This window comes from Topomyia yanbarensis, chromosome 2 (assembly GCF_030247195.1).
Source record: "Topomyia yanbarensis strain Yona2022 chromosome 2, ASM3024719v1, whole genome shotgun sequence".
In the NCBI taxonomy this organism is placed as follows: domain Eukaryota; kingdom Metazoa; phylum Arthropoda; class Insecta; order Diptera; family Culicidae; genus Topomyia; species Topomyia yanbarensis.
This window is the reverse complement of record NC_080671.1, coordinates 336,202,846-336,227,556: the sequence shown is the minus strand read 5'-3', so window position 1 is coordinate 336,227,556 and position 24,711 is coordinate 336,202,846. Positions and strand designations below refer to the sequence as shown.

Genomic DNA, 24,711 nt, shown 5'->3' with positions numbered 1-24,711 from the left:
TGCCTTGGTTATCTGTACCTACATTCTCCTCGCCGTTCAGGTGCTCGTCGAAGTGCTGCTTCCACCTTTCGATCACCTCACGGTTGTCCGTCAGCAGGCTCCCGTCCTTATCCCTACATATTTCGGCTTGCGGCACAAAGCCTTTGCGGGATGCGTTGAGCTTCTGGCAGAACTTCCGTGTATCTTGATAACGGCACAGCAGTTCCATGTCCTCGCACTCCGCTTCTTCCAGGCGGCGTTTTTTCTCCCGCAAGAGGCGTGTCTTCCCTCCGCCTCTGTTTGTATCGTTCCACATTCTGTCGGGTTCCATGTTGCAGCATGACCGCTTGCGCTGCATTCTTCTCCTCCAAAACCGCTCTGCACTCCTCGTCGAACCAATCGTTCCGTCATCTCCGTTCCTCGTACCCGACAATGTCCTCAGCTACGTTGTTGATGGCTGCTTTTACTGTTCTCCAGCAGTCTTCTAGAGGGGCCACGTCGAGCTCTCCCTCGTCCGGCAACGCTGCCTCGAGGTGCTGCGCGTATGCAGTGGCGACATCTGGTTGCTTCAGTCGCTCCAGATCGTACCGAGGCGGCTGTCGGTACCGTACATGATTAATGACGGATAGTTTTGGGCGCAATTTAACCATCAGCAGGTAATGGTCAGAGTCGATGTTAGCGCCACGATAGGTCCTGACGTCGACAATGTCGGAGAAGTGCCGTCCATCGATCAGGGCGAGGTCGATTTGGGATTCCGTCTGTAACGATAAAGGAGGCTATGCTGGAAGAAGGTGCTACGAATGGCCATGTTCTTGGAGGCGGCGAGATCAATGAGTCGAAGACCGTTGTCATTCGTCAGCTGATGATCATCACATGGAAGACAAACATTAGTACTTCAAACTCTACCAATACTTGAATAGCCAACCACCACACATAGCACATCCTTTCTCAATTATCTATTTGTTACTGGTTCATTGTTAGTTATGAGCGGGTAAATAGAGGAAAGGTATAAAACAGAAAAAGGCTCATATCAGTCAACCCGGCCTCCTCGATAATCCACTATCGAGGCGTAGTGTAATCAATATATTGAAACGGACTTCTTTTATAAATAAAAGCCTAAGTAGTCATAATGATTCGTGGATTAACATGAAAACTAATTAACCTCTAGTAGTAGAACTTGGTGCAAATAGAAACTAAGAAGAGCGAAGGTCCTTATATTTAGATAACTCTATTCAATCTATTGTGGCTTGATGATGTTTAGAATACCATCAATCCTATCAGCCTGCGAGAGGGATAAAGAAATAGATATTACATACATCTAAACTACTTTTAGGTGTTTGGTGATGTGGTTCACGTGGATTGGATTTCTTCAAAAACTACATGTTTCAGTTTATTAAGTTGATCTAGTTGAGCATTAACTAGTGGCTGAACAGTATGTTTAAGAGAAGGTTCCATCCATAAGAGATTGTCATCTCTTATGGATAGATTAAGAGGTATATGGTATATTCCACGCGAAGTGATCAAAAAAAGATGCAAACTTGAATTCGACCTTCACGGATTTGAACAAAATTTGGAGGAATTGTTCATCTAGGGCCAATATATAAAAACCCAAATTATTGTGTCAATTGAACCACCCCTCGGATCATGGGAGCACCCCCCGTTTTGGAAAATTGCCAAAACCCTTGATTTTCTTTTGATCATATCTCCGGTTCTATTTACTCTAGAATCAAACCACAAGATGGCTTTTGAAGAAAATTGTTCAAGGAGTCTATAAAAATATTATTTTTTGCCGACAGCGTTGCCAACTATGCAATTTTTTCAGTTAAATGTTAAAAGTTAATTTTTCTCTCAATACGTATATTTTAATTTTGAAAATTTTAATGCCATCGCGTTCCTCAGACATTTTTACATAAAAAACACGTATCATTTTTAAGCGAAAAACTCCGATTTTCTCATATAAAAATCCATTTTTATTGGCCAAAATTGAGAAAATCTTCAAACTGTCATAAAAATCGACCCTGACCTGCTAGAAGCAAACCAAATACGTAGTTTTTCATCATTTCTCGTCTACTTCACGAAAAATTATGTTTGAACTCGGAATACTCAAGTTGGTTTTTCAGTGTTGCGCGCTTGCGATTTTATATGGGAAATTGCGGTTTTTTCTCTTTAAAACGGTGTATCTCAGGATGCGCTCATATTATATTGGGATGATAAGCGTTTTTTATGTAAAAATGTCTGAGGAACGCGATGGCATTAAAATTTTCAAAATTAAAATTTACGTGTTGAGAGAAAAATTAGCTTTTAATATTTAACTGAAAAATTGTATAGTTGGCAACACTGTAGGCAAAAAATAATATTTTTTATAGACTCCTTGAACAATTTTCTTCAAAGCCATCTTGTGGTTTGATTCTAGAGTAAATAGAACCGGAGATATGATCAAAACAAAATCAAGGGTCCAATACGGGGGGTACTCCCATGACCCGAGGGGTGGTTCAATTGTCACAAAAATTTGGGTTTTTATATATTGGCCCTAGATGAACAATTCCTTCAAATTTTGTTCAAATCCGTGGAGGTCGATTACACGTGCCTTGATCACTTCGCATGGAATGACCCATATCCAGTCAAGAATGACGCTTTTACTATGTTTTCATGATAAGTTCACTTACACTCTGGTTTAATAGACCCTACATGCCCACAAATCATCAAAGGTTGTTCCTTAGACATATCTTAACATGTTTCCACAGGTGAACATAGCTCTAATGCCCCATTTAAATTTTCGAACTTTTTTAAAATGTTGAAGGGTCTAATGTGACACAATGCAATTGGTGTTAGCTGTATGGTGGGATTTTACTTCCGGAACAGATGATCTGCATTGTAACTGATAGCCGGTTGAAACAACCACTAGCGAGACTAAAAACACAACTTATCTAGGCTGCTCGGAAAAAAGTAGCTAACATTGAAGGTCAGCTTCCAAAGAATTCAAAAGAATTTCAATATGGAAATATTTTGGCAACTTAAATAGATTCTCAGGTTAAAATGAAAATTGTTTGAAGACAGTCACTGATAGCCTAAAACCAATTATAACCCACCAATCGTACAGCTCCAGGCTCGTAATGCATAGCTTTAAGCATTCGATTTTCTGTATTCAACATTTTCGCAAACTACCATAAATGAGTAAACGAAATTATATGCACATAATTATATTTTTTTATTTTAACGCTAAATCTTCTACATAATTTTTGTTTAATTATGTCAATTATTTTCAAAATTCGATAGATGAAGATGAAGTCTCCCGGTACAGAAGGTACATAGACCGCATCGTGATTGCTTTCATAACCCAACCACAATTATATGATGACGCACACAAGCCCCACAATTATACGTAACAAGTTTTATTTACATTCTGTGCGTAGTCAGACTCAAACCATTTCCCGCGGCTCGGACTTCACTGCTCCCAACCCAACCCATGTTTCACATCACACAACCAGAGAGCCAATGGAAATATTTTACGTGCTTTTCCATGGTCTCGATTTTCGTTTTTATTTTTTCTACCGTTACTCCTCTTACATCATATAAAAGGATATCCCTTCGCTCCCCCGCGGGATTCAGTGCTTCCTCCCGTGTCCGCACCCGCACTTATCAAGGCGCCCCACGACTCGTCGTGTACTGTACGTGAGCATGCATACATACACACTGACACACCTCGTTTCATTATTGGCTCACGTATCCCGTTCGCCACTATAAAGGTAACCTGCAGCCTGCACATCCGCGCCATGTGACGACACCATCCCACAGAACATACATACAACTACTACAGGCATGAAAACTCTCGAATTTCTTGCTCGAATTGTCACGTTTCGCATTTCACACATAAAGGTTATTCTAAATCGGAGCAGGTTTTGAACATTTTTATGCGCTGTACTCAATTATGCTTGAAGTATACTTCGCATGATTTGTTTATGGGTTGGAAATATTTGCATATTAAAACCGATCTGACTTTCAATTCGAATAAATCAATATCCGAATCGATGAACTAACGACATCGTTGATGAGAAATCGTAAAACAAACTGTTTGATGATAGAATCAAACGTAGCGGTCAATTAGTGAATTGCTCGATTTGAGTGGATCTTACCGGCGAAGTGGTGAAATTTGGAACATTATAAGAAATAAATAAATTTTCTCACTTCAAGTGCAAGTTTTAGGAGCGGTTTCAAAAGTGTCAAAAAATTTCAAATGTTACCAAAGAGTAATATTTTTATTTTCATTTAACGAAAATAGGGCTATAGCCGTTCATTTTGAAAACTCCTTTTAAAAATGGCATTCGTTGAAAAATTCAACCTAACCTTGAAATGAGAAACGAACCAAAAACAAATGGGCAAGGATTTTCAAATGTAGTACATTGCGTTCACGGAACAAGTATACTAAGAGATAGGAAGAACAAAACCATGCTAAGATTTATGCGCTATGGGCAGACATGTTTAGCTTGCGTATTAGATTTCATAAACACAAACATCAGCTATCAATATATTTTCATACAATATAGAGTAATGAGCCTATTTTGGATCTATTAGGGAGAGGGCCGCCCTATTTTTCGAACAACTTTTAAATAAAGCTATATTATCTATAACATTTCTCAGAATAAAGTATCAGTGTACTGTTTTCTAAACATCTAGAATCTAGATAATGCTTATTTAGCAGAAATGTCTCTATTTACAGCATAAATGCAAATAAAATTCTATTCTGTACATCTATTCTCACCGTAACAATCCAAGTATCGTCTCGTGGGCGTGCCACATTTCACCTCATTTTTTTTCTGTTTCGAGAGTTGTCCTACTGGAGCTGTAGAGCTAGGTTCTCGGAAGGGCTCCCCGTCAGAATCACATATCGTAAACCGGGGTGACTTTGATCATCGGGGTGACTTTGATCACTCGAAACGTGTTTCGTAGATCGCTTATTAAACCAGAATAGTCTACCGAATCATTTTAATTTGAAATGATTTTTGCTCTAAACTTATAAAATACTGATTTGCTATACTTTTTGAGTTTATTTTTCAGTTTTTGGGTACAAAAACTACAAAAAAATCGAAATTTGACTTTACCTTATTTTTACGAAGCTTCGTAAAGTGTCTATTTTTTATAAAACAAATAAATCTCTGATTTGAGCAAGAGTAATAAATTACAAGCGAGTTTCCTTTAGATTGGGATGTACCAAATGTAGTTTTAAAAGTTTGTTTATTTTAAATACATTTTTTTGTGAAATTGGTTGGCAATTATTTCAAATTATTTTAAGCTAAAATTCGCAACATTTTTTTATTGTTCAATATTCTAGCGGGTTAAAATAGATGAAACTTTTTGAACATTGATAAAGCACTGAAATAAAACAATTTTAGCAGCTTTAAAGGTTTTCAGAATCTTTTATTTTAGTTGGACACAACTTATACGAATTTTGGTTAAACGAATTTTACAGTACATTGAAATACTTTGTATAATAACAATTAACATCTATTTAATAATGAGTATCTTTCCAGAATTAGTTTAAACAAACATTTAAATGAAAAACATTGACATCAATAACTTATTGTGGGTGAACATGCAGGTTATCAAAGTCACCCCGGAATACGAAAACGGACTTCAACTTGAAATCATTTTTGGAAACATAACTCAAAGCGGACAATTTCAAGTAAACCCATCCAATCTTGTTCTCCATGCATCAGAACATGGTTTAAAAATATTAAACTTGAAAAAAATGTGTTACGTCTAAAAATGTGTAATGATTACTTCGAAAAGTGATCAATGTCACGAGACAGGCAATGGAGCCCACTAAAACACTACTTTGGGTCAATTGCAGCGGGCCGTGAATCTGAATGTAATAATGTAATAATGTAATCATTGTACGGTTCAGCGATGTGTGGGAGTAGAGACTTCGCGATCGCGTGTATCATCGCGAAGGGCTCGAGCATTTGTACGTTAACGTGTTCAATCGCGTGTGCATTTGTATGTAGCGAGTGCTAACGTGTATAAATACTATTTTATAGCCGTTTGCCTTTCGCATATTCTGTGAATCTAATATTTAATTTTTGGTGCTAGAAGCTTTATTTTTTGATTGGTCCAACTGAATGAATGGACTTAAGTTGCTACGACGGAGGGTATTGGTTTCCGGACGTGACCGATTCATGATCGCGCGAACACGGGCGTTTGTAGGTTTGCGTTTGAGACAGCCTTTGAGAACCCCCTTTCGCTACCAACAGCCATTCGAATAAATAGTTTTCCACTGTGCCCAAAAGTTAAGTTTTTTTTTGTTTTCGAGAGTTGTCCTACTGGAGCTGTATAGGTAGGTTCTCGGAAGGGCTCCCCGTCAGAATCACATACAATTTGCAGACGAGACAGGCAATGGCGCCCAATAAAACACTGCTTTAGGCCTATTGTAGCGGGCCGTGATTCTGAATGTGATATTCATTGTACGGTTCAGATATGTATGGGAGTAGAGACTTCGCGATCCCGTGTATCATCGTGAGGGGCTCGAGCATTTGTACTTAAACGTGTTCAATCGCGTGTGCGTTTGTATATTGCGTGTGCTAACGTGTATGGGACCATTCATAAATAACGTAACGCAAAAATTGCCCAAAATTGACTCCCCCTCCCCCCTTGTAACAAATTGTCACAAATTTCTCCATCCCCCCTCCTCTGTTACGTAACAAATTCCCAGAAATTTTTTTTTCTTCGGTGAAAACATGTTACGTAACGATCTAGCTAACTCCCCATCTCCCCTATGTCACAACTTGTTATGCCCCCCCCCCCCCCAAGAGCGTTACGTAATTTATAAATGGTCCCTATGTAACTTCGCGTGCACAAATTCTATTTTATAACCGTGGGCCTTTCGTACATTCGCGTGTGTTCTTGGATGATCACGCGCGGACCGTGACCGTGTTATTTTTGGTATACGGCTCAGATGCTAGCAGAAAGTGAGATCTTCCATATCACTAGAGTTCCCGGACATATCGCCATGGAACGTGTTTTGATTGGTCCTACTGAATATATGGACTATGGACCTAAGTCATTAGGACAGAGGGTAATGGTTTCCGGACAATGATCGCAACGGACGTTTGTAAGTTCGCGTTTGAAACTTCCTAAGTGCTAAAACGTTCATCTTATTGCCGGGTGTATCAAATTTGCGTGATCGCGGGCGTAGGTGTGCGTTGTTAATCGCGAAGGGCTTAAGCGTTCGTATATTAACGTGCCTTATTGGTGGGACAACCATCTTTTGGTATTTTTTCGATATTTTCTAAGCAAACCTAGTAATCTTGTTTGTGTATTGTGCTACAATCCAACAGATAACTAATTTTCGACAAAAATTCATATGGGACTCTTATGCTTTTTGGGCAGTACATATCAAATGATATTAGAGTATATGAATAATATTCATTGAATATAAAGTTCCGTAATCGGGTTCACAAGGATCACACGGGCAACACTCAGCACGCTGAGTACTGCCTATAATTGCAGGTCAGTCCCATGTAGATAAAGATTCGTTTGCAGCCAGTGTAGTAGCCATGTGATAATTGAGTTTGCTATGTCTAGTCAGTGCTTTGACTAGAATACTGCAATTGTGCTTGGAAAAATGCAACAAATTCTTTGATATTTTCGGTCTCACATCCAGCGAGAAAGTTTTCGTTTGAACGCAAATTTGCAAGCTATGCCAATGGTTGACGTGTTCGGATGCAGCCCAATAGCGAATCTTATGCTTTATCATACTAATCGAGAGCTAAAACTGGTTCTGAACCAGCAAAATGCAACCGCAGCGCCCACTCTAGCCAATTTGTCCGCCGATTCACTTTCAGTAATACCGGAATGACCGGGTACCGGAGAGAATTTGATATTCTGAATTCTTCGATTTGAGCTTGACATGAGATTGCTAATTTCGATCCCGAATCTGCTGAACTCAAGTGCGTTTAAGGCAGTCTGACTGCCAGAGCAAAAACAAATTATTTACCGTAGGTTGTACGCCACAAAATCGCGGAGTTCCGCATGGTATACAATGCAGCTTGTACTTCAACATGCCGGAAGAAGTTTCCATACGTTCAAATAAAAGTTTGTAATAGCTTACTTCAAAGAGGATTGATAACTTTTCTTTTTTCTTTCTTTAGCGGGCTGAAAGGACTGCAGCTTATAGCTTAGGGTATAGGGTAGACCGAAAAATCGGACGAATTAGCAACTATCTGCCCAGTAAACACCGTTCATCAGGAGAAGGACTACTTCAAAGGTGACTCATAACTGCAACTATATCGCCAAAATGGAGGTCTTCAATCATCCTAAAATTTCTCAGAAGACATCATTGTTGCACACTTTGCCGTTTTTTCGCAACTAATTTATCGTGGGTTTTTCGCAACAAATCACCGTGAAACGGTTGGACGACAAATAACTTCCATAAGTCAAACATTGATGCATGTACCATAACACCGTGTGGTATCCGGCGGCTGAAATCTCTCGCAGTATTACAGCAAAGAATGGACCCATTGGGTTTCTGTTCCTATGTCGTAAGAGGCGACTGACAACAGCTGCGGCTCCGATCCGCTAGGAGGTTGATAGCAGTATCCGAGCGAAACAGCCCAAGCGGTATTTCTAGTTTTATAGCACACTACAAGTGCATTCTAAGTTTTAAGAAAGGCTTCAAGGGTGCCATAAAACCTCAATTGTTACTAGAGAGTTTGTTGACTAGCAGTTTCTGTAACACAATTCGTTGAAAAGATGTGTAGAACCATTATTCAACTTATTTAGCAAAAATTTATGGTTATGCAACAAACAGCGGCCATCACATGTTGCAAGTGTTACTTGGGTATAATATTTTTCTCCAAGCAAAACCAGCCTAGAAGCCATGTGGCATTCGGCGTGTGGAAGTTTCTCAACCAAGAATTGATCCACTGGGTGGCTGCTTCCATGTCGTAAGAGGCGACTTAAAACAGGAGTCCTCAAGTCAAGGTGTTTCTCCGTGCCGATTATTGAATGGCACCGAATTGATAGAATACTTAAGTAGAGCAAATCTTCATATACTTAATGTAAAATATCGCCCATTTGCTGAGTTGACAGAGAAGAGATGTTAGGAGTAACTCTCTGCTCTGACGGTATTATGTTTGAGTTGGTAAACTGGCTTGTACCAAACAAGTTCGAACGGATAACAACTGATCATAACTACATCGTCTTTGATCATTTAAACGCTAGAAATCGTCACATATCGTAACCATAAGCTTCATGCGTATCTTCCGACGATTGAATACTAAAGTAACTTGAATGAGGCCGTGAATAAAACAAACTCACTCATAGCAGCAGCATACCAAGAGACTTGTCCGCTTCAAATTATGCGTGCTTCTAGAGGAACACTTTGATGGAATGGCTTGTTCGACTAAAAAGTGATGTAGATGAGCTTGGAATTGCAGACGCAGGGGCGGGTTGGAGGCATTTAAGTTGGCTGGCAAAGCATACAGAAAAGCTTTCCGTTCCTGATGTGGTTGGAAAAGCCTGTACACAAATATCTCAAATCTCGACTAAACTAGTAGATTAAATAAGTTGCTTTCGAAATCGAAAGACTTTCATGACAATTCGATTAGAACTGCTAATGGTGAATAATCGTCTGACAAAGATGTAGTACTCAACTGTCTTTTTGACACACACACACACACACACACACACTTTCCAGACTGTACGGAGCCATCACTGACGCCTGCCAATTTTCGCACAATTGTGACAATCGAATCGATTAAATGGGTGATAAAAAGTCTTATTTCATATGATGCTCCAGAGGCAGCCGACCATTTGGCATAAAGTCATGTGGCGTAAAGTTGTTTGACATAATGGAAATTTTGCATAACGGTTATTTGGCATAATGGTCATGTGGCACTCGTTTGCCCGTTTTACACAAATATAGGGGCTATAAGTCCGACGGAGCGACATCGATGTCGGACAGCACGCGTCTTGAAGCGATGTGGCGTAGCCACATTAGGCGTAAATGTTATTAATTATTTGGTACAGAAGAATAAACTAATTAGTTTTGGTTCATGTTCAATTTTAGTACTATTGGTAAACAAACTTATTTAAATATTTAGGTAGTTGCTGTTATGCTCAAACATTTGGGCTGCATGCCAGCTGCTTACAACTACATAAGTAACTTTCCCTCGAACGATGAACATTATTGTCAAAGGATATACTCAAGAAACATCCTGGTAAATAATAACTTTATCACTACATATACCTATGCCAAATGACCGTTATTGTAAGTTACTGCATTCCTTCACAGAAATATGTATACGGAAAGGCCTTCAGCAGTAGCAGGGCTCAAAATTATTCCGAATTATCTGACTTCTCGCACAGTCTTAAATTACGTGTTTCTCGGTAGTTGAAAAAATAGCAAATGACCTCCGGTGTGAACTGTGAACACCTAATTATGCCAAATGTCCGATATACCAAATGCCCGGTATGCCAAATACCCGTTATGCCAAATGACCCTCACTTTACGCATAATAAGAAATTATGCCAAATGACCGTTATCCTGGAGATAAAATAAATTGTGCCAAATGTCCGTTATGCCAAATGAGCTTCAGTGTGATCAATTATCAAAATGTTGTCAAATGACCATTATGCCAAATAACTGTTATGCCAAATGTCCGTTATGCTAAATGACCTTATGCCAAATCACTATTCCAATTGACCCAGACCTGTCTCCGGAAAAAAGATGGAATTATTTCAGTTCTACTTTATTTATTTATTTATTTCTTATCTTCGGTATACAGCGTACAGACACCTTTTTAAAACTATATGTTTCTTAATAATAACTTATATCTATGCTTGGAGATATTAAAATCAAGCACTGAAGAAACTTCGTTAAAAGTGCGACATCTTTCCAGCGGATTATTTTGTCCATATGAACAGAGTGGGATTACGAAGAACACAAGTAGGCGCATACAAATTAACGCCCGAGAGAAGATCGGGACTGTCGATATTATCTGACAGCAAGTCGAAAACAAAAACTCGTTGCAGGAAGGTACGGCGAATCGCCAGAGTCTGCAGACCGAGTAGCATTCATCTATCGGCATAAGGAGGCAACTCAACTGGATCATTCCATGGAAGTTTCCTGAGGGCGAATCGTACAAAACATCTTTGTATACGTTCTAGTTGGTCACTTTGAACGGCGTGGTATGATGTTCACACTTGCACAGCATACTCCAGAACACTTCTGATCAGGGCACAGTAAAGTGCTTTTAGTGCGTAGAAATCATCGAAGTCCGTCGTGTTCCGCTTTGAGAAGCCCAACATTTCCATAGCCTTAGCAGTTGTCGCGGTGATATGGTCGGAAAAGCTCAACTTCCTATCAAAGAGCACTCCCAAGTCACGGATCGAGTCGACGCTTTCCATTGTTCATCCTTTTAGGCTGTGTTCATAACGTTCTGGTGTAAGCAAGCATCCGAAACTAATTACTTTGAATTTATTAACGTTGGCTTCCTTTCCGTTAAGTGTGCACCATTCTTGAATAGTACAGATATCTTCTTGAAGCACTACGGCGTCAAGTGCCGAAGCGATAGTTCGCAATATTTTCAGGTTTTCCAGGCTTGATCCAACGACAGATATCGTCAATAAACAAAATAAAAATAAGCGGGCCCAGATGACTGCCTTGCGCGACACCTGAATGTGCTTGTGCGTGCGTTTTTTACACTCACGAATGCCGAGCGATTGAAAAGATATGACTGCAACCAGTTAGTCAGCCAGGTGGAAATTCCCAAGCGCTTTAATTTCAGGATTGCGATATTGTGCGGTACTTTGTCGAAAGCTTTTGAAAAATCGATGTTGGCTTACTGTCAGATATGCTAGCAAAGAGCAGATGGCATCAGTGTTCTTAGATATTAAGGGGGATTTTGATTCAGTTTCTATCAAAATTCTTTTTGAGAAGCTGCACCAGCATGGTCTTTCGCCGACTCTAAACAACTTTTTGCTGTCTGAAGAACACATGCATTTTTCGCATGGTGATTTATCGACAACACGAATTAGTTATATGGGTCTTCCCCAGGGCTCATGTCTAAGCCCCCTTCTCTACAATTTTTGCGTGAATGATATTGACGAATGTCTTGTCAATTCCTACACGCTATAGTGGCTTGCAGATGACGGTGTGGTATCTATTACAGGTCCCAAAGCCCTCGATCTGCAAGGACCATTGCAAGATACCTTGGACAATTTGTCTGCTTGTGCCCTCCAGCTGGGTATCGAGAACCCGGAGAAAACTGAGCTAGTCGTATTTTCAAGGAAGCGTGAACCAGCGCAACTACAGCTTCCATTAATGGGTCAAACTATTGCTCAGGTTTCAATTTTCAAATATCTCGGGGTCTGGTTCGACTCTAAAGGAACCTGGGGATGTCACACTAGGTATCTGAAACAGAAGTGCCAACAAAGGATCAACTTTCTCCGTACAATATCCGGAACATGGTGTGGTGCCCACCCAGGAGACCTGATCAGGCTGTACCAAACAACGATATTGTCGGTGATGGAGTACGGGAGTTTCTGTTTTCGCTCCGCTGCGAACATACATTTTATGGAACTAGAGCGAATCCAATATTGTTGTTTGCGTATTGCCTTGGGTTGCATGCACTCGAAACATACGATGAGGCTAGAAGTTTTGGCGGGCGTCCTTCCGCTGAAAAATTGATTTTGGGAACTCTCATTTCGATTGTTCATCCGATGCGATATCTTGAACCCGTTAGTAATTGCAAATTTCGAAAGGCTTGTCGAGCTCAATTCTTAAACCCGATTTATGTCCTTGTAGTTCGATTACATGGCTCAAAATATCAATCCTTCTTCATATTATCCAAACCGTGTCAATCTCTTTCATGCTTCTGATTCAACTGTATTCTGCGACACATCCATGAAAAACGAGATTCGTGGAATCCCGGATCACATACGTCCGCCAGTGATCCCAAGCATCTTTTGTAGTAAATTTCGAGAAGTCGAATGCAACAAGATGTTTTACACTCGACGGCTCCACATGCTTCGGTGTATTCAATCAAAACCTCACCGCCTCATTCAAACTCAATGATCCTGCGTCGCAGAACTTGCTGCTATTCAGTATATCCTTGGGATCATTGATACTTTGCCCACCGATCATTACTTTATTGTTTCGGATAGGCTCCGTTCAATGAAACCTAGAAAGCATATTCCATATCCAAGATCGTACAAGATTACCCCTTTGCATGTCCCTTAGGTTCCGTCGCATTGCGCCATTCCAGGTAATGAAGAAGCGGACTCTTTAGCTAAGGCGGGTGCTTTACAAGGAGATATATATGAAAAACCAATTAGCATCAGTGAATTTTTCAGTATTACTCATCAGAGAACCCTCGAAATTTGGCAAACTTCATGGAGCAATGGTAAACTGGGAAGGTGGCTACATTCGATAATCCCTAAGGTATCAACGAAACCTTGGTTCAAGGGGATAAATGTGGGTCGAGATTTTATTCGCGTGATGTCTCGGCTCATGTCCAATCACTACACGCTGGACGCTCATCTCCGGCGTATTGGGCTCGTGGATAGCGGTATCTGCGCTTGTGGCAACGGTTATCACGAGATCGATCATATTGTCTGAGCATGCGCCGAGTACTGTTCTGCCAGATCTCAACTATTCGATTCCCTTCGGGCCCGAAGAAGACCACCCAATGTTCCGGTTCGAGATGGACTAGCAAGCCGTGATCCCCTCTACATGTCCCTTATATACACGTTCCTAAAAACCATCAATATCCAAATTTAACTGCCCCTATCATCTCTTATCATTCACAGAAGTGCCCTCTTCCGCCTATCGTACCCCTGGTCTGATGCGACTCCAAGACGAGACAAAACATCTGTCGAATGTCCCAACAACACGAGACCTGCAGTACATCACACGCGCAACGCGGTACGTTGCCGATCCGCATCTGAGCCGTACTACGAAATCGTCTGGAGGAACCCCAGCCGGCTCGAGGAAGACCGCCCGGCGTCCCAATACATAATGCATCCTTCCGAATCTGTAATCCTGTCCGTTGATTCAAGATGCCGGTCCGTTGATTCAAGATGCCCCCCCCCCCCTCTGTCAGCCTTGTCCACCCTCTCTCCCATGTCTCTGATACATAGATGTAGGACTTCACCCCCCTCCCCCCTTGAATATCTTCACAAAATTAAGGTGCCCCCCTATCTTCTAGTTTTAGTTGATCAATATTTAATCTCGTTAAGAAATGCCCAACAGTACCAACAGTAATAGCCCTAATTAATCCCCCCCTCCAATCTTAATAAAATTGAACCACTCCTAGTTAATAAGCTTGTAAAATGTTTCCCTTAGTTAATATTTAATTGCTCCAACAATCTCCCTTCTAAAAATCATAAAGTGCATTGCTATACAAAGAACACACAAAATGGCCACCCCCCCCTAATCTAACGAATATTATATTATCCCCTCTTGTATATGTATAAGTTAGCTGAAAATTTTGCTCCGTACAAGTCTCCGGGAAAAGATGGAATAATTCCAGTCCTACTTCAAGGAGGATATGTACACTGCAAGCATATTTTGAAAAAACCTGTTTTAATCCACCTAGAGGTGCAATTGTGCCTTTCTCATTGCTCCAAACTATGGTTTAGCTGGTTCGTACAATATAACATTATGGAAATGTCTTTCATTCTTATTACACTTGGTAAGTATATATAAGAGCACCTTTTTGCATTCATCGCGGTATCGGTTTGAATCGGAGTTTTCTATGTGATCGCACTCCACAACCCGTAACTGCGGAGCCGGAAGTCGGATCCACACAAAATTCAACAGCAGCTGATGGACCTTTCATTTAAAATCAAGTTTGTCAAAATCGGTTCAGAAAATTCCGAGAAACCGATGCGGACAAATCAACAAATTTTGTTTTGTAACCATACCCTTCAACTCGTAATCCAGAACAAGATGTCGGTTGAAAACGACATTCAATAGCAACCTACGGGAATATTATACCTTTCATTTGAATCTTAGTTTGTAAAAATCGGTTCAGCCATCTCCGAGAAACCGATATGGACATTTTGTTAACAAATCCGCACATACACACACATACATACATACATACATACATACATACATACATACATACATACATATATACATACACACATACATACACACAGATATTTTGCGATCTCGGCGAACTGAGTCGAATGTTATATGAGACTCGGCCCTCCGGGCCTCGGTTAGAAGGTCGGTTTTTGGAGCAATTGCGTAACCTTTCTATATGAGAAAGGCAAAAGAATAATATTTAATTACCTTAATCAGCATGAGTTCAATGTTATCTTCATGTAATTATATTTTGAAATGTTGGTGGAATGGGTTTGAAAGTGGAGGGAATGGGGGTTAGTAGAGTGGGAGTGGAGGATGCGTCAGAAATCCTTCATCTTATTTCGGTATACGGGGTGGATGAAGGAAATGCGGGCGTGAGGGTGGTCGAAGGGGAGGGGAGTGATGAAGGAGGGAGGTGTAAGGGCAAGGCGGGGGGAGAGGCGGCGACGCAATACTCAGCTGCATATTTTGACTTTCATTTGAGACTTGGTTTGAGAAAATCGGTTCAGTCATCACCGAAGAACCGATGTGACTTTAATTGTGGAATATGCCCGAAATTTTGGACTTCCGGAATCGTCGATAGTGGACAATATATTCAAAGAATGTTTGATTGGCAATCAGTGATCTAGATCTGCGATTAGAAGTAATTTGGTGACCATTTCAATAGTTATTAGCCTCTGAGGTATTACGATTGTACCGATTTATATGGGAAATTACAGTGCATCCTTACTAACACCCCTGTAACTCCGGAAGCAAGAGTCATAACGGAATGAAATTCAGCAGCAGTCAATGGTATTACTGTATCTTTCATTTGAAATCAAGTTTGTAAAAATCGGTAGAGAATTCGTTGGGGAATGGGTGTGATATTAGCTTAGGAACTTGGCGGGTTCCCCGGGGGCGTCATGAACCGTCATAGGTGGCCAATGTGGTCAAAGCTGCTTTGATTGATCATTAGTGATCCAGACCCGCAGGCTAGAGTAATGTTACATCGATTTTGATATGTTTTACATCATTTGAACATCATGGTGGTACCAGTTTATATGGGAATTTGCTGTGTGACCGCACTCTTCAACCCGTAACTCCGGAACCGGAAGTTGGATCAACTAAAAATTCAATAGCAGCTTATGGGAGCGTTATACTTTTCAGATGAAACTAAGTTTACGAAAATCGGTTCAGCCATCTCTGAGAAAGTTGTGTGAGTTTAAATGACACACACACATACACACACATACATACACACACAGACATTTGTTGATCTCGATGAACTGAATCGAATGGTGTATGACACTCGGCCCTCCGGGCCTCGGTTAAAAAGTCGATTTTTACAGTGATTGCATAGCCTTTCTTTATATGAGAAAGGCAAAAAGTTCTTACTTGTAGTCTTGCAACAGGATATATTCCATTAGCGTGGCGGGAAATAACTGACGCAACGAATATGAGGAGGCAAAGAGCTTTAGACCGATCAGTATGACCTACTGCCTTCTCAAATCAGTCGAATGTTTAATCGACCACTGCATTTGGAATGTTAGCTTGGGCGAGACCCCGCTGCATACAATGCAATATGCATATCAGCGGAGGAAGTCGAATACCACACTGGTACACAACCTTTTTAAGGGATCATCCATAAATGACGTAGCATATTTTTAAGTAATTTTCAACGCCCCGCTCCCCTATCGTAGCATTTCATGACAAATCTCTAAGTACCCCCATGGGATTAAGTAGCTTAATAGTAAACCTCCCCTCCCCCTTGCCCCGAAGAAAATAAAAAAATAAGCTATGTTACTTAGATGAAACGGGTAATGTTGTCGTGACATCAGGTCAACCCCTATTCCCCTTTAAAAAAGCTACGTAGCATGACATGACCCCTTACCCCTGTCGTCATACATCACCACAAAATACAAAACTCCTCCATATAATGCTACGTCATTTATGAGTGGTCCATAACGAAAAATGCAAGAAATCGCTTGTCTGGGGTGAAAAAATCGATTTCGAAAAAATCGCATCGATGACAACGAAGCACGGAGTGTCATTCTTCTCAGCCGCGTCTTTTGTGAGGCAAACAGCTTTAGACCGATCAGTCTGACCTCTTTCCTTCTCAAAATAAAGGAACGCTTAATCGACCACTACATTCGGGATGCTGGTTTGAGCGAGCACCATCTGCATGCAATGCAACATGCATATCAACGGGAGAAGTGTATTACCATTTTGTTACATAATGTTGTCTACAGCCTTAAAATATTGAACAAAACTTTTTAGAAAAAACAAACAGTAAATTAATCTGTTTTTCTAGTTTATAAGTTAAGACAAGTAGAGATAAGGAAAGTGAGTGTCTGTGGATGTCCTCAAGGTGGTGTGCTGTCACCACTTCTATGGAACCTTGTCGCCAATGGCTTGTTGAAGAAACTTAATAAGCATGTGTTTCCGACATGGTTTCGCCGAAGGTTATCACGTAATGATCACCGGTATTTGCATTATCACACTTTTTGATTTGATGCAATAAGTCTTATGTGTTGTATCGATTTTGTTGGCTATTTTCGGCAAATTTGAGACTAAGAGAAACGAAAGCAATGAAATTGAAAGACGGATAGGTATTCTAGAGCGAATCAGATATAAACTTAGAACGGAAAACTAGAACTAAGCAGGCTCATATGGGCATGATCGAAAGGAAATGTGAAGAATTCTTTGCCTTCTGCAGAGTAGGAGTTGGGCGTTGCACCCAAGTCTACCGCATGGTCTATGGTGGAACATAACTCATCATCATGTTTTACCGCCGACGCCGGCAAAAAATTCTTCACAGATCCTCGCCTAGAACGACCATGCGATCATTCTTCTTCCTTTCTGCTAGCATCAAGCCTTGACGCATGCATTCAATCGACACCAAGCTATCGGTGTCGGTGTTCATAACTGATTCGCTCTAGAATACCTATCCGTCTTTCAATTTCATTGCTTTCGTTTCTCTTATGGGGTTTTCGATTGATTGACACCGGTGTAGTGGAGTGCACTGAAACTGCACCGTTTTTGCACTTTCTAGCAGAAGTGCAGAAAACTGGGTATGTTCCATTGACACTTCTGCTAGAAAGTGCAAATCCAGTGCACTCCACTACACCGGTGCACATCAATCGAAAATCCCATTAGTCTCAAATTTGCCGAAAATAGCCAACAAAATCGATACAGTAGAACCTTGCGGCAATTAAAACATAGTAACAGTCTTATGTGTTGTTGAGCAATGGTATCTCCATGTTGGAATATCAGTTAATCCAAATAAAACATCAAGGGTGCGATATCTCACATCGATTTCAGAATCAAGAAAGTCTGCCTTGCATGGTCTTCTGCCAATATATACGGGTTGGAGGGCCAAGCCAATGCAAGTGTCTATTGTTGTCAAATGAGATTAAATTTGATAGATACTGTACCGTATTCCAAGCAAAAATCTTCGCGTTTCAGTGTAGCGCACAACCGACACTTACATGGAATTGGCGGAAAAAGAATCTATTTTTGCTTTGGCAGCCAGGCTGCTCTGAAAACACTAAGTTTGGCAGATTCGAAATCAAAATTAATGATGGCATGTCAAGCTCAAATCGAAGAATTCAGCATTTCAAATGTTATCTAACCTCTACGGGTATCCGGTAATTCCGGCATTAATGGAAATAAATGGGCGGACGAATTTGGTCGTAGGTGGCAGTGCGATTGACTTCGTTGGCTCAGAACCAGTTCTACCACTGCACAGTGGTTTTTTTCGCCAAAAACGCGCGAAAAATTATTCACGCAAAAACGGTAAAGCAATGATGTCTTCTAGGATGATTTATCATGATCCAAGACCTTTATTTTGCAGATATAGTTAAAATGATCTTCCTTGAAGTGAAAATTTGCTGCAATTTTTTTTCAATGTACGAAAAACAAGATGTAGTCTTAAATTTTTTTTTATGAACTTGCTTTTACGAACATCTTTACTGAAGACCAAAAGTCTCTATCGAAGTTATTGCACTGTAGAGAAGTTGAATAAAGCACAAGATTCCCTCTTGGGCTGCATTCAAACACGCCAAGCATCGGTGTAGATTGTAAAGTTGCGTTCAAACAAAATTTTTACTGTCAAAGAATTTGCTGCATTTCCTTCAAGCACGATTGCAGTACTCTAGCCAGAGCACTGACTGGACGTTGTAAACTTAATTATGGCTACTATTTAGCGTAATGAGTATTACTCGTGTGATCTTTGTAAATTCGATTACTGAACTTTAATATCATTTTATATGTAACTGCACTGCAGTAATGCAATTGCGTATCCGGATGTTTGGTTCTCCATACATAGATGAGCCTATGTACAGAAAGCTGAAACTCAAGGATATACTATTGTTCATAACTCAGATTAGTAAAAAGCTATGGTTTAGGCGTTATTTAAAGGACAATATCTCTTCGGGGGTGTTGTCGTTCTGTTTTCTTAATATCCCTATATCTAATATCCTTATATCTAACCTTACCGCTTCTCCAATCCTTCCCATCAAGAAAATCAAATCAACGACAAAGCACAAATCTCCGATCAACACGTGCCGTCTAAGCCAGTCGCTACCATTACCCGGAATGATTTTTTTTCTGAATACATTAATTTGTCAAATTATCAACTCCATCAACACGAAAATCGAAAACAATGTAAAATATACTGCTTTTGCAATGTTTATGGTGAGTAGCAACAAGGCGGCGAACACAAAAAAGATACCATGAAAAACCCATCGTAGATGCATTCTAAAAAGATTTACGTTTTCAAATACAAAGGAACTTAAAAAGTACCACGTAGTAGTTGTACCATCTTTTCCAGAGGAATTTCTAAAAAATATATTGACTTTAATTTTCTTAGACACAAGGCAAACCCTCAACAATCCGTTGCAGAACTTTTGTTTTGACGGATTTGATAATACATCTTAGAGTACAATTTAATGGCAAGATGTATTATTTGAAGAAGTCCCCAACGAGTCCTAACTCCTAGAACCATTGGTAATAAATCAAAAACACACTACAAGATTTCACTTACCTAACTTAATGGGAAATGATTCATAAAAACTGTATCCTTAGGATCCTCTATAGTAAACGAAAACAGCCGACTCAAACCAGACCGGTTCGTTGATGGTTGTTTCTTGTGGCTGTGCTGGTTCTTTATTGTGGTTTAGGAAGCAAACTGGTTCAATCCAGAGCGCGTCGATTCCTCGCAGTTGCTGCTTTGTGTGTACGCGTTTGTTGCTGTTGTTGAATAAATCCGATATCACGACCAAACAATCATATTCCGGACACTCTTCTTCCGCCAACGACTTCTTTTTTTTGCACACTCTTCCACTCAACTAGATTGGTCAGAAGATCACTTTTCTTCTTCAACTCGCACTCTCTGGCCGGGTTCCGCGTTTGTGTATGTGTTGCGATGACCACTCACTTGTGCACTACTTTCATCGGGTTGCTGCACTTCTCGGAAACACACCAAAAAAAAACGGAGACCTGAATGAAGACACACCGAACAAAACTCATGTAATGATACAACACTTGAGCCCAGCCGAGCTGAGAAAGCAGATGGTTTGGGAGGTCTCCAGAAGAACGTACACCATCACAAGCCCAGCTTTCATAAGGCCAGAGCAGAGAAGCGCAAACAGAGGGAGAGACAAAAAAACTAGCCTACAGTGCTTTCGCAAGTTGGGGCATTCTTCATTGCACGGCAAACTGGGGGACGATCGACGAGACGTCGATGCACTTTCCCCTCGCCGCAGAAATAACCGATGTCGCAGGGGAAAGCGCAGAACTGAGGTATGGCAGTGTACAGTGGACTGTGAAGTTCAAAGTGTAGTACGTAAAGTAGTACATTTACAATTTTTCGCAAATTAAAATTTACGTGGCTTTAAATAAAGATTCCTGGATATTGAAATCTACGTCAAGAAACAAAAAAACTTAACATCTATATTGTATTGTGAACTGTCAAAAGATTATCGTTTCCGATGAACTAATACTAAAACTGCAGTCCATGAAAAAATGGGGAGCTCAAAAAAAATTCAAAATCGTTCAACACGTCTCCAACGTTGGTCGAACTTCCTTCATTGGATGGTTTTGAAACCAACCATTCTTAGCGGGTAGATTCTTTCCTACAACCCGCGCTTTATGCGAGAGTCCTTGACCGGGTGCAAATTGTTTTGGTCGAGTTTCAACATTTTTGACATTGCATTACACCGGTGATGTCGCAATTTTTCGTGTAATCTTTTTTACTCTTTACTATTGTAGCACAAGGTAAAAACCAAAATGCTATCAAATAATGAACGAACTAGTATGTCTTCCGACAGTACATTGTATAGAAAACTTTAATACTTTGCTAATATAAAGCAAAATTTGTTTTGCGAAGAATATTAACCGATGCTGTGCACCCAGTGTTCACTGTTGTTAAGTTTACCCTAGTCACTATAGCGCATTTAAACGTCACTTCTAAGTGTCAAACCACTACAAAATCCAATTCCCTCGTTTGCTACAGCTCTAGGCACATTTTGCCTAGTAGCCCTTTCAAACATCCAAAATTCACCAGTGAACATCCTTATCCCACTCGACTTGCTGTACAACTTGTTTCGTTCAACGCATAATTTCTCCTCTCCAACCCTTTCCCGATGGCAAAGCAGAGTAGTATCCTCGTTGGGCGATGTGTTCCGTAAAAGGGAAACTCGCCAGCGGTAGCTGCTCTCTTCCGGAAAACTCAATCGGACCAGAATCCACTAGCAGTCAAACTTCATTCCACTTTTTTGCCACTCTTCCTAACAGTTCCACGTCTTCGCTGGATCCGCTTTTTCATCGTTTTTTTCGTACGTTACTCCATCAATCGATAGGCTGCTGCTGGTTTTCCTCCAGCGCAAAGCGATGGAAAAAAAAACTTCAATCCACTTTTTCTTCACGCTGCTTTTGTCAGTATTGCCACGGACTGAACGAATGATGCTTTTCGATTGCCTTTTCCTGCCAAATCGCGAGACGCGAATTTTGGGGCCACTTTTCGACAAAAAAAAATAATAACGAGAACCGACTCTTGGGAAGGGAATCTCACACACAGAAACACGAAACGGGGCACAAGAAATAATCCGCTATGATGGCCAGCAACGGCCACGGAAAGACGATATTTTACCGCAAATTTAACACTGTATTGCTACCGCACCAAACTGGCTAAACTTCGCACAGGAAAAACGCGAAAAAATGATCGAAAACTGCGAACAATTTCTAGTAAAGGGAGTTCAATTTCAAACAATGGCTGACATATTGGAATATGTGCGAGATAGGAAACTTGTGAGAGCCAATTTTTGCGTATGAATGGGAGCGAGCGGGCGAAATTTGAACAGCAGCAGCAGCAGCACCCGCGTTCGTCAGAGGAGAGAGAGAACGTATACGCGCGAGAGCATATCAAAATGGCAGTCTGTGTTGAAGCACAGACATCGGTAGGACAGATTATGTGCTGCACATTATTGTTGTTGGCTTCGTATTTTGAAAAGTCGTTCCAAATTTTTATTTAGGTTCCTTAATAGCTTCGTTCTATCTACCAATATTTTCACTCCCATTCCGGGAAAAACAGATCATATCTCGTCAAAAATTTTAGGACGTAAAAGCCAACTGTCAAAATTCACTTTGAAGGGAAATTTCGAACAAATCGTTATTAACCGAACACAGTTCACAGCAGTTAACGAAAAAGAAAACTTTTCACTTATGCCTACTATCAACAGTGGACATTGGCAAGTAACGGATTGTCTGGAATTCCTAGTTAAAGGAAATTTTGACAGTTGGTTTATACGCCCTAATTATAAGATTGTCGAGAATATTCAAGTAATTTAGAACTGTCAAAATACGCAATGAGAAAATTTCAAACTTAGAGATTTTTTCGTATGAGAAGCATTCCGCATTCCGAACGGCCCTTCAATTAAATTGGTTTGTCCCCATCCTATAGCAAAATATTTGTTATAGCTAACAAGTGAAACGATCTATCGTTATTAATTACAATCTCTGCCTCAGAAAGCAGAGTTTTGCTATTTAACTTCTTCGAAGGTACTGTTAGCAGCAAGAAAACTACAATAGAATTAAAATTTTCGAAACCCAAACCGTAAACCACAGTATACGTGATTGTCAAATTTGTGACGGTAACGCTTTTCATGCAATCATAAATAGTTGCCAAGCACAGATACACGGGGAGTAGAATCATTTTCTGGTACAAATTGTAGGGTAAAAATAGTCTTTAGGCTGCGTTGTGTTTGTTTTTTTTTCCAATGCGAGTGATGTTGAAGATTCGTTGACTAATTAAACACCAATCCTTTTGCTTCATAACTGTCAAAGAAACTTATATTTATGGCTGGAGTCCTTTAGTGATACCGATGGTCAAACAAGGACCATCTAATATTTTTATAGAAAATCATCGCCAAGAATTCATTGGAAACATATTTAATTACATTCTTTCGAACTCATTGTTTATTGAATGATAATTGAGTATTTCACAAGATTTTCGTTTTTTTATTATATCCATGGAAACTCAACCATTAGATGAAGTGTGAAACATGTGATCACAGAGGAAAGTCATTTAGACATATCTAGAGAAAATTTTCAATAGGACGTAAGTAACATTGAGAGCCTCTCTTTGTTTACTTTCTCTTTCGTTTATTACGACGTCGTTACAACACTTTGCACTAATTTTCCAGTACATATCGAAAGCCAACGGTTTTTACTAGAATATTATGCAAAGAGTAGAGTAGTAAATGTTAAAATAGCCGAGTAATGAACAGAAGAGAAAGACCCCAAAGAGAATCTCTCATTGTTACTTACGTCCTATTGAAAATTTTCTTTAGATTTAAAAAAAATTGGGAAATATTAATTGCTCTGGCATACTCGTCTATACTCTGTGTTAATGATGCAGATAAAATAATAGTCTATTTAATATCTGTGGTTTCGCCGGCAAGAGAGAGTCACTGCTGCATAAAAAGAGAGCGTCGTTCAGGGCGAAAAAACTGTCAAAATACCCTGATTAACAGTGAACGTGCTCCAAGACAGCCCAGTGAAAATAAAATCAACTAAAAACATTAAAATTTCTGACAGTTCTTTACGACACAGATGCAATCCAAGATGAAGAGAATGAAAGGTGGGAATATTTGGCACCTTTGAGTGCATTAGTTTTTTCTGGTTGCAGTTGAAAATCGAAAAATTGAATTGCGCCTTTCGTTTTTTCCCTATTTGCAGAGTACGGAAATTATATATGCAATATAGTCCAGGCAGCAAACGCAGCGCACTTACCGTGAAGGACGAGGAAAGGTACCTCAGTTTGAGACTGACTAAGGGTAATTTTCGTAAAACATTCATGTCATGTGAGAAAGAAAACCCATTAAGGGTATTCATTACAATGCATTAGAAGTGAGTCAATTACGGATGTGCCGACGAGACCCCTCGCTGCGGCGACGCTACCGAGCGCAGCGCTTCATTTGACGTCGACGGGTCTGCTGACAGTGATGTTTCGCGAGGAAACGTCATGCAGCAGAAGAAGCAAACCAGTACAGTAAAAATCAAGTTTCCGCGCAGTTTTACATAACCTCAGTACATTAGATCCAGTTATCTCTAATGATCTTTAAAGTACGGCTGTTGCGGTAGTAATAAGTATATCAGTAAAT

The 24,711-nt window shown here is 40.2% G+C and overlaps 1 protein-coding gene across 3 annotated transcripts in view; it reads right to left on the bottom strand.

Moving 5' to 3' along the window:
- Positions 1 to 22,359, bottom strand: part of LOC131684023 (regulator of gene activity) — a 101,588-nt gene extending 79,229 nt beyond the window's left edge. Inside the window, exons 1-2 of one of the 3 annotated variants that reach the window (XM_058966490.1) lie at positions 22,200 to 22,359; positions 20,094 to 20,548 (exon numbers count right to left, since the gene is read on the bottom strand). The gene's annotated coding sequence lies outside the window, so the exon portion shown is untranslated. The remainder of the gene's footprint in view (positions 1 to 20,093; positions 20,549 to 22,199) is intronic. The other 2 variants (XM_058966491.1, XM_058966492.1) reach the window with 2 other exon arrangements.
- Between the last annotated feature and the right edge of the window lie 2,352 nt (positions 22,360 to 24,711).